Source organism: Centruroides sculpturatus, unplaced genomic scaffold (assembly GCF_000671375.1).
Source record: "Centruroides sculpturatus isolate CEXI.00-Female unplaced genomic scaffold, Cexi_2.0 scaffold1326, whole genome shotgun sequence".
Lineage (NCBI taxonomy): Eukaryota > Metazoa > Arthropoda > Arachnida > Scorpiones > Buthidae > Centruroides > Centruroides sculpturatus.
Window position 1 is genome coordinate 25,681 of NW_019385907.1, and position 11,891 is coordinate 37,571.

Sequence of the window (11,891 nt, forward strand, 5' to 3'; positions counted from 1 at the left end):
AGTTAAAATTTTTCTTGCTGTAAGAATTGAAAGTGTAATTAAATTTTCGTTACATTTAACTGCGATAAAAACATTTGAAATCTCTCGTAATTTTTCTTTAACAAAACCAAATTTATATAACTGCGACTTTACTAAAATATTATAAAATAATTTTTCGTGATCTAAATATATAAAATTGCTTGTTTTGACTGACTGACTGAATGACTCACTCATTCACTCACTGATTCATCATCGCCCAGAGCAGACCGCTTAACCTAAAGAGGTGAAATTTGGTAGACAGTTAGGGTACGTCATGGAAAGACTCACTAAGAAGGGATTTTTCGAAATCCCCCGCGGGGGGGAGAGGGAGAGCATTAAGGCTTAACCGGAACAACGGCTTCTACTGTACTATTTTAGATGCGATATTTTGTTTTTATCNTACTGTACTATTTTACATGCAATTTTTTGTTACATTTAGTCTTTATTAAGTACTTAGGTGTATTAAATTAATAACATTTCAGACATTGTTATAAATATTTTTATATATTTCGATTTTAAAAATGTTCGAACCGTTTTAAATTCGAATTTGTTATTGCATATTGATTCGATTATAGAACGATTGTAAACGTTCCAGAAAATTGATCAAATTGAAAATAGTTTGTTTGATTCTCGGCAATTCTCATCATTCTCGGCGGTAGGTGTTATATAACAATTACTATGGTTGTTGAAATACTGAATATAAATGGGGTTTGCTTGCAAAATCCGCGCGGGCAAAGCCGCGAGTAACAGCTAGTTATATTATAGGCTAATATGAGTGAATAATTTAACTACTTGCTATAAAGTGAAAACAAAATTTTATTCAATAAACCTTTGTTTACAATAAGTTTACATTGAACTAATTATAACATAAAACTTGAAATAATGGAAAGGAGCAAGGTACTTTTTAATAAAAATTTAGCTTTTATCAATTAATTATAACATTAATAACTTTATTCCTTTCTTTGTAGAAAAGGGCTGGCAGAATCACAATTTAATAAAAAGTAAAATACATCTGGGTACGAGTCCAACTTTGCTTGCCATGTCCAATCACCAGGAACAACTATTTTCATTGCAGAGACAATCATTCTTTAGAGACTATGCCTGTAAAAAAAGGTTGTCTCTGCAATGGAAATAGTTGTTTCTGGTGATTGGACATGGCAAGCAAAATTAGATTCGTATCCAGATGTATCTTACTTTTTATTAAACTTTATTCCTATTTAAAATTCCGTAAATAATTTTATAATAAAATTTTTAAATTCAGATTTTTAAATATCCATTCGCTTAAACAGCGAAAATTTGAGTACTGAGTACTGAACAACAGATAATGTTAACATAACTGTACAGTACATCTAAAAGTTCAGAGAGACATCATTCTTTCTATCTAACGTTACTCGAGTGTAAAATCTCATATCATATGTTTATAATTTAAAATAAATTTATTATAACAATAGATTTATTACAGCATTGTTTTAACTAGTTTGAGTAATAAATGGCTTTTTCTAGTCAAAAATATTTTTGTTAATTAAAGCTCTTTTGATAAAGATATGTGTAAAAGGCTGCTTAGAGATACAGTAATTTTATCAAATGCAATTGTCATATAAAATATGCTAATGAGCTGTCAGGTTAGCAACGAAAACAAGTGTTTACATTTAATTTGACAGGTCGCTTATGGCGTGCTTTATTCGCCTCATTCGGGTATAGTGCTATAAAAGCAAGTTCGAATTGCAGGAAATTCACTTCTCTGATATCCTCTAGAGAACTTCATTCGAGAAAACATGAGCAAGATATATTTTTCCTTTTTTATTGGTAAGTGTTTTTTAATACTTTATAAATTATAATCATGGAAAGTGTAAAATATAACTCGTTTTATAGTTTTATATTATTGACTTGAGTTGTTGGTGCAGGAAAAAGTCATCTTAATAAATCAATTATTTCAGCATTTTTTCTTTTGATGATTATCCGAGAAGTCAAATTATCAGACGAAAATGTAAGTTGGTTATTTTCATAAAAATTAAATTTTTAATTTTTAATTTTACTTTTCTTGGAGTCGATGGCACACCTGTCACCCTTCTTTGGATGTTTATGGGAATTGTCATTTTTATTTTTTTTAAATAATACTTTAATATTTTGTGATATTTAAATTTCTTTACCTCTTTGTGAACTTTATTTTCTTTGAAATAATTAAAAATATAATTTCTTAAAGGAATTAAAAATTTCTCCAAACATTTGCTCCAGAATTGTCTTATATAGAAATTTTAACAAATTAATTCTAATTATAACTTTCTGGTTCACAGGAAGAAAACGCAGTAGAAACCAAGGATGATGAGGAGGAGAGATTCGGCAATTACGGTGGAGGATATCTCAATCCCTGTTCCAGCTGTGGATCCTGTTGTGTGTCCAGACGGTGTAGTGCAAGTTGTTCAATCAATCAATGCTGTAGTGGTAAATAAGGAAATGTTTTCTTCATGCAACTCGGGGACAAAAGTTGTCACGGAAATTACTTTTAAATAATAAAGAAGTTCGATTTTGTTAAACTGGTAATTGACTGAACACAGTCGCATCTGCTTTTAATATGCATTTTTTGTTTTAAATATAAATTTTGCACTTGCAACTTTACAAGTTAATTTTAAAAAGTTGTTTAAAATGTAATTTCTTTGGCTAAATAAAAGGTGGTTTCTTTCGAAAAAACATTTTGTTTTCGTTTTTTCAACAATTTACAGTGTTCAAAACAAACCATGAAATTTAAAACTATGAAATATTTTAAACGTAACCATTTCTCTAATAAAAATATATTAGCAGTACTGATTCAATACACGTTGGGGTATATTTCAGTTTTACTGATTAAATTGAATATCAACTCAGCTTCTTTTAAACATTTAATAAAATACTTAACATTTTATAACGCTGAGAAATATTTACTAAAACACAAACATTTTCAGCCTAATGAAATAGGCCATCATCAGGTGACAGGCTATCGAACAACTTTGAAAATTCTGTTAAAACGGAACTTTCGAACCTTACAAATTCAAAATTATAACGCAAAACAAATTAACCAATCAATATACAAAATAACTATAATAAATAGATTGACGCTATATTAATATAAATAATAAAATAAGGCGATATAACAATAAAAACAAAAATAAATAAACCTAAAAGATTAAATGCACAAAAGGATGAAATTCATAAAAATATATACACCAAAAAGCATCACATTATAAAGGGCAGATAGGAAGTAATAATTTGTGAACTTCTCTCTTACAAGGAACTTCCATGCCGATGGTAAACCATCAGGATCCCTTGCATTGATACAGCCGTCTCTTAATTTACTCTTATAAATTTCAATTTTTTTTATGTTGCAACGCCAAAGATGGGGACAACAATGTTTTGAGAATAGATGCTTTATTCCATTTAACTACTGAAGCCTCCGCTTGTGCCATATTTGACAAAACCGTGGTACAATGTCCTTTACTAATGTCATATCTGTGTTCTTTAAGCCTAATAGCCAAATTTCGTCTAGTGACTCGAATATAGTTTACGTAAATCTATCAGAACCGCAAAAAATAAAAGGTATGAAACGTTACAAGTTCTCATTGCATTAGAAAATGAAATATATAGTAACCACCAGGGAAGTCTCAATGAATTTAAAGCGAAAGTGGTCGGGTTGACAGAAAAGGTACAAAAAAGTTTAAGGAAAAGATATATCAAGAAAATGAAGTGGATCTTGAGTAAGCAAGTAACAAAAAATAAAAAAAACTAACGTAAACCCATCGCTCTTTGTTCTATAGGACCAAGTCCACATCCCAACTGAAATCAAGGAAATTCTACAAAAAGGTCCTAACTTTGTTCCGGAAGACGAAAACTTATGGCAAACTTCATTAGCAGAAATGGAGAGAGGATTGATAGAATTTAACGAAATAGAAAAGGATTTTTTTCCGATGGAAGACTGTTCTTAGAGATCGCCCCTGAGAATAAGGAAATAAAACAGCTAAAACATGCAAAACAGTGGTTGAATGAGTTGGTCCTAACACAAGCGGACAAGAGTAAGCATATGCTCATAATGGAAAGAAAAAGCTATAAGAAAGCATTGGAAGAATACGTTAGAAGAACAAAATGTGAGCGAATTAATAAAAGCATTGTCACAAGCTTGGACAGAAGAGTGAAAAAACTTGAACGAGCTCCATTAAGTTTCGCATTAACTTTTCTTAATTAAACGGTCACATAACCCGAACCCAGCAATTCCAAGAATATTCGCCTTTGCAAAAATACATAAAGAAGGTAAAGAGGTCAGACCAGTTGTGGAGAAATGCAGAGGGCCAACGTACATTTTGGAAAAACGTTTACATAGATTCATTTCGGATCAGTTATGTAACAGTTATCTTGTTGCACGTAACCCGACCAATGTCGTTAAAGAGTTGCAAGAGTTAAGTTTAATGGATGAAGAAGTTGGGTCCGTTATGGATTTTGAAAGCCTGTATCCATCAGTAAGGATACAATCATGTTAGGAAGCTTTAATCGAATTTATCCTTCGCAAAAAACCGGAAGTTGCTGCATGTGAGAATGATTTGAAAGAATTAGCCAAGTTGATATGTTATGAGTTTTTCTTCAGCTATGATAAGCAAGTATACAGAGAGAAAAAAGGCGTACCGATGGGAAGCCCAATGTCAGGGTTGTTATGCGAACTGGTTTTACGCAACTTAGAAAAACAAGTTGTTAATAGCTTCAAGAAAGATACTGTATTTTACAAAAGATATGTGGACGATTTATGCATTATATGGAGAAACGGCGAAAGAATACACGAGTTTATACAGGTTATTAACAACACCAACAATGATGGTTTGAAACTGAAACTAGAGCAGAAGAGTCACGAAAGAATACATTTTCTAGATATAGATATACAATTAAAACCTACGCACAATCCTCTCTACATACCAGCTAATTCGAATGACTCGCATGAATACAAAATGTCAGCATTTCGGGCACTCATTAGGAGAGCGTTTACTTATTGCTCCAATATATTAGATAAAAGTAAAGAATTTAACAGAATTAAGAAAGTAGCTACAAATTTGGGTTTTCAGAAGTACAATTGAAGGGTTAGTAAAAAGTTATGAAAAAGGCAAGAGGCTAAGAACAGGAACAGATCTATTAAAGATCACAAAATTTACGTATAATAAAAACTTCAAGGACATCATGAAGCAAGTTTCAGATAAAAAACGCTCCAAAATTGTTTACAAAAGAGGTCATAATTTATACAGTATTCTTAGAAACGACAAAAACAAGCTTAATAAAGAAGTAACAGCGGGCGTGTATAAAATTTCCTTTGAAAACCAACAGCTAGGAATTATGAAGGACTATATTAGAGTTACTAAACGTAATTTGGCTGTTAGGCTTAAAGAACACAGAGATGACATTAGTAAAGGACATTGTAACACGGTTTTTTCAAGTATGACACAAGCGGAGGCTTCAGTAGTAAAATGGAATGAAGCATCTATTCTCAAGACGTTGCAGTCCCCATCTTTGGCGTTGCAACATGAAAAAATTGAAATTTATAAGAGTAAATTAAGATACGGCTGTATCAATGCAAGGGATGCTGATGGTTTACCATCGGCATGAAAGTTCCTTGTAAAAGAAAAGTTAAAACACACAAATTCTTAGTTCCTATCTGCCCTTTATAATGTGATGCTTTTTGATGTATATATTTTTTATGAATTTAATCCTTTTGTGCATTTAATCTTTTAGGTTTATTTATTTTTGTTTTTATTGTTATATCGCCTTATTTTATTATTTATATTAATATAGCGTCAATCTATTTATTATAGTTATTTTGTATATTGATTGGTTAATTTGTTTTGCGTTATAATTTTGAATCTGTAAGGTTCGAAAGTTCCGTTTTAACAGAATTTTCAAAGTTGTTCGATAGCCTGTCACCTGATGATGGCCTATTTCATTAGGCTGAAAACGTTTGTGTTTTAATAAATATTTCTCAGCGTTATAAGGTGTTAAGTATTTTATTAAGTGTTTATCGATTAAATTTTAAATTTATAAAAAATTATTTTTAAATATTGTTTTATTGAAATTTATTTTTAAAAATAATAATAACTTTTTTTAAGATTTTAAATTTACAGTAGACCTCTTTATAACACGGCAGATACGTTCCGTTTTCTATGAATTCCGTGTTTTATGACTCACTTAAATACATGAGCCAATCACAGCCTGGCAAGTGTGCAGTTTATGGACTACGGCTGTTTGAAAGGTATCTTCCATAAAATTAATCGATTATAGACTAATTTGACTCAACATTTCCAAAACACGTATAATTTTTTTTTGAACTATGCTATAAACAAAAAATTGTAGGGTTACTTACAGAGTGTGTTTTGTTTGACGAAACAGTTGCTTAAGCTTATTTTCGTTGCGGAGCGGAGCATCGAACGGTGGGCGATTGTTTTCTGATAAGTTATTTTTCTGCGAAAAATTCGCTGAACTTTGGAGACAACATTAATATAAATATAATTGATATGGCCGTTAAATAATAAACGGTTTTTAGTAGGTCCACTGCTAGTTTAAACTCAACGGTTTGTGCAATATCCGCTATTGGTCTAGAATCGACCAATGCTGTCTCGACACGAGTCGGCGATGACGTTTTACCGTATTATATGAGTTCTTTTTAGCATGTTTATACGAACACGATTGCATTTTTGTCGCCGTGTTATACGAATCCGTATTACACGAACCCGTGTTATAGGAGAGTCTACTGTATATCTCTTATGAGTAAAAATAATATTTCTCCAAAATATATCAAATAACTTTCTATTTTAAAATATGGCACCAAGAAAGCTGACTTTGAAATTATCTATAAATTTATTCTCTTTTGGAGAATTTTTTAAGTTATAATAGTCTGTCTAATGTTATATGAAAACATATGAATATGAACGTAGTTTATTACACTAATTACAGAACTTAACGGTAATAAGAGATTCCTTTTTCTCTGAAATACTTTATTTAGATGTGATCTATAAATAGTAGTTGACACGTAGTTGTTGAAGCTAGGTGTACAAAGGTAATTCTATTAAATTATTTAATTATTTCTTAAAATACGCACATCTTTTGTGACGAAACAAAGAAAGAAAGCGCGAAATGCTCAATTTATATTTAAAAATCAGTTCAATAATATATTATTAAAATTCCGAAGAATGTTTTTAAATTTTTTTTCTGATCTACTTAAAGTATTTAATATAATTGAAAATGCACGTTACTTATAGAATACCTTAAACAGGATTGAGAAAATTATCCTTCAGTTTATTTACTAAGATGAATTTTTTCGTTGTCTTCTTTGTTTAACAGAAAATGCTTTCTCCGTTTTCATTCGTGTGGCGGGTTAAGAAGGATATCGTATTAAATTTTGAATATTGTTTTGTGTATTCCAAATTCAAATGGCAGGCTGTTGTTCTAATTACAAGATATTAAGTTAAAATAAACATTTCTTTGTAATTTAACGAATTTCGTTTGCTCTTCAGTGTTTTTCTTGTAAACATATAGAGAGACGAAATTTTTTGTATTTTAATGGTAATAGTATTTAGGTTAATTAAGTGTCATAATGACACAATACAAATTGTTTTTAGTGTTTAATCCAGGTGTCCATAAAATACTACCTCTTAAAAGTAGCATATTAATATTGTCAAATGTTAGTGTTCCATTAATGCATAAGTTTTGTGAATTTTATATATTTTGTACAATAGGTGCCGGGGAAAATAAATATATGCAGTCTACCCCCTATAACACTTTTGATTAATCTGTTTTATATGAATTCCATTTTGTACGAGTCACTTAGATTTTACAAATACGTGTGCAGGGCTATGAACAGCTCACGAATTTGTAAAATCTAAGTGACTCGTACAACATGAAATTCATATAAAACGGAATAATCAACAGTGTTATAGTGGGGTCAACTGTACATAAATTGCTGTGAATGCATATTATTTGCAATAACTTGTTTATTAAAGATTTTTGCAGGATTCTTAATTAATCAATCTGAACAGAGTATAATTATGTATCTTTTTCCCGGTTAAAGAGCAGGCGTAAAAATTCAAAAACAAAGAACAGCGGCACAGAAACGTCCTAAACGAGCTGATCGAATATAACGAATTGAATTTTGTGAAAACAGGAATTAACTAATTTTTATGTGGTTTCGAATAGCACAAATGCAAAAATTGTATTACGGTGTTGTGTCTCGTATTGTTTTTGGATATTAAATAAATATAACCTTTAGTTCTAAATATTTATATTTACATAACAATAAAGTATTTTCAGTACAGTTATTTAATTAAAACTGCACGGGAGAGTGTATGAATGACAGTGTACAGTTTCTTTAACACACCTTTCCCTTTCAAAACTGTTCCTTTTTCATTCGTCTTACATTGACTTGTCTTTTGTATATTTAATAATTTGCTTAATTTATCAAATAATGTTTTTGTTCACATTTATAACAACTTCACACAATTCGCATCTGAAAATACTATTGTCTGTTGCAATTCTTCCGTGTTAAAAGTATTTACTTCTACAGTTTCGGTTTTGTTATATTTGGAACTTTTCTAATCGGTAAGCTGTCTTCTCAAACAAATCTCTTTCTCAATATCGTGAAATCATCCCTCTTATTTACGTCAGAGGCAGATTTGTTAAATATGAAAATATTATTGAATTTGAAATGAACTTCAGACGTATAAATCGAAATAGGAAAATACACAAAATATCCAATTTAGGTGCAAAAAGCGGAAAAACTATCGAAAATGTGCTCAGCGGAAATAACAGTAAATAAGAGGAACTTGTCTTCCTGCAAACGATTGTAAACTTAATAATAATTCGTTTTGTGATACTTGAAAAATACCCTTTGTGCAAACAACAAGAGAGAGTACCAAGGTTTGTTATGTGAGTGCTATGAGAATATGGAATTATCAATGACTTAGTTCCCTGTTCCCTGTTGTTTATACTTCCAATCACTCAATGATTGCAAGAAAGATCGCTCTAAATCGAAGCATGTTATTTTCATATTAGTAGTAATTTGTAAACCTTAAGTTGTTATTTATTTATACTTCATTCGCACACGTATTGAATAATAAGTGCAATTTATGTTAAAAAAGAGTAAGAAAACTCAAGCGTAATCTACATATTATTTTTCTTAAAGGTATGGCTGCTGATTTTCACATCTCCCGTAACATTCAATCATTCATTCATTTATTTTTTATTTAGGTACAGTACATGGTACATGTCCCGGCCCCGCTAGAGCATTACCAGGAAGTTATACATATTCTTAAATATATATAGTAACCAGTATTTGTATACATATACAATAATAACAAATAATAATAAATAGAAATAAACAATATGAGTAAATAAGTTATATTTTAAATACGCATATGACGTATATTAGAATAAATAAAATTATCAAAACGAATTATAATGTTTAGATATAAAAAAGAAAATATCCTCAGCAGTTGAAATCTGTGCGGAAGAGGTTTTGGAGTACATTGCCGATGTGTACTTTAAAGTTCTTTAGTTCTAAACAAAACTTTGTTTGTTAGTGAATATCACTTGGACCCAAGTAAAATCAGTATTTAGTATAGTCCTTATAAAAGTTAGTGGTTTGAAAGTTACTACACACGTCTATAAATACTTTAAAGTTAGTTGTGTAGATTCATTGAAAAAGAAACAAGGTTGAGCCATCAATAAGCCAAATGCCCAGCGAACTTTGAATAATGCTGATTATGCTGCTGTTGTGCAGATCATCTAAGCACAAAGAAAACATAGCTGAGCTACAGGTGAATTGAAAACCCAGCGAAGTTGGAGTAGGTGAATTTCACTGCTTTGGAGCATATTGAATGAACTCGAGCTCTCAGGTAAATAAAGCACACCACACTGCGCTTTGAAGAACTATAAAGAAGCATGAACTTTACACGTTGCATGTTACTCTTTGAAGCACGATGAAACACACATTGCACATTGAACTTTGGAGCAACATATAACACATTGTAGAACTCGTTGTAGCATAATGCGCTTGTAGCAACATAAAACACTAGAAGCATCATGAAACGCTAATACCACTACACAACACATCAAAGCACATAACACACTTAATCACGTTGCACTGAAAAGTACATTTTGAAGCACCATAAAGCACTATAAGCATTATAAGCACGTTACATATTGAAGCACTGTAAAGCATTAGAAGCGTCATAAAACACAACAAACACCATAGAAAACTAGAAGCACTATAAAACATATCAAAACAATAAAACATTAAGCAAGTTGCACATTGAAGCACCAAAACACATGAAGCACGTTGCACTAGTAGCACCATACATCATATGAGCACCATAGACACATAAAAGCATGCTGAAACACTTTTAAAACACTGCGTGTTTGAAACACTGTGACACAGTATTGATGGAAAGCTTTTTAATGCATTAGTAATGCACATTTAAGCACTACAAAACATTTTAAACACATTGAAGCTGCAACGAAGGATCGTGAAGCACTTGATTGCTAATAGAAGTATGTCGATTACATTCTGTACATTGAAACTCTCTGAAGTATGCTCCAACGAAGTATGAAGAGTATGCTCCAACAGAGAACTTTGAAGCACAACGTAGCACTTGAAAGCCCATAGAAGTATGCTGATTACATTCTATACGTTGAAATTCTCTGAAGTATGCTCGACACAAGAGACGGTTAAAGCGCAATGAATTTCTTTCAAGCTAGCTGAGAACAAGCCCATTGAAGAGGTATATTGAAATTATTGTAAGCAGCACAGCAGAATCACCACTACAAATTTATGTCCCATATAAGTCCGCTTTAGTGGGCAGCGACTGTAGAGCTCAACTGAGTTAAGGTCTCAGATCAAAGAAGGCGTACACTGATAAGCAAACTGTTGAAGACACACTGCCAGAACTTAAACATAGTTATTTCTCATAGTGGATTAAATGTCATAATGCCCAAAGTTAAAATACAGGCATTAGTATTTTCAAAAGTGGTTAAATGTCATAATGCACAAGTCGATAAAATATAGGATTCAAAACAGTCACAAAGGCAAAGAATAACTCGGTCTATATTCAGTTGTAGCAGCTTATAAGTACAGCACAACTAGTCAATCAGTCATATATACTCCAACAGTTAAGCAAACCAGAAATAGTGCCAAGCTAAAGCCTAAAAAGCAATGAGCATCCCAAGTATACATACGTAGCCACCACAAACAAATGATAAAAGTGATGGCGAAAACAGGATAAATCAGCGGCGGATTGTAATTTAATAAAATATATCAAGAAATAGACAAAGTCATAATTGCTAACCTCCGAATTTACTCTCAAATTCAAAATAATACCTTTAGTTACAGCGCATAATAAATACAATTAATGTAATTGTAAATAAGTTGGTTTGTAACAATGATAATTTGTTTAGCAAATCGTAACAATACATTATATGCATTCTTGTCTCTCATAATCTATATCTATATCTATACATATATATAAAAATAGACATGTATGTCCCTATATTTCACTTTTCCGCCAAAACTACACATCGCACGTGAATGGTGTTTGTATGTGGTAGTAGCCTCTAATCTCCATTCGTGCACCAGGGGGGTTGCGTCTCGATAGCTGTAAGAGTGTGGGAGAAATGAGGCTGAAAGCGGTTGAAAGTGGCTTTCTATTTCGAATGTTTTGTCGAATTTGTTCGAACAAATTCGAACAATATTCGAATTAAATTCGAACATAAAATTCGAATATTGGTTCGATTACAGAACGATTGTAAACGTTCCAGAAACGTTGAAAATAGTTCGTTTGACTTGACGTGAACAGGAGACGTTCAGAAATAGAATCGGGACC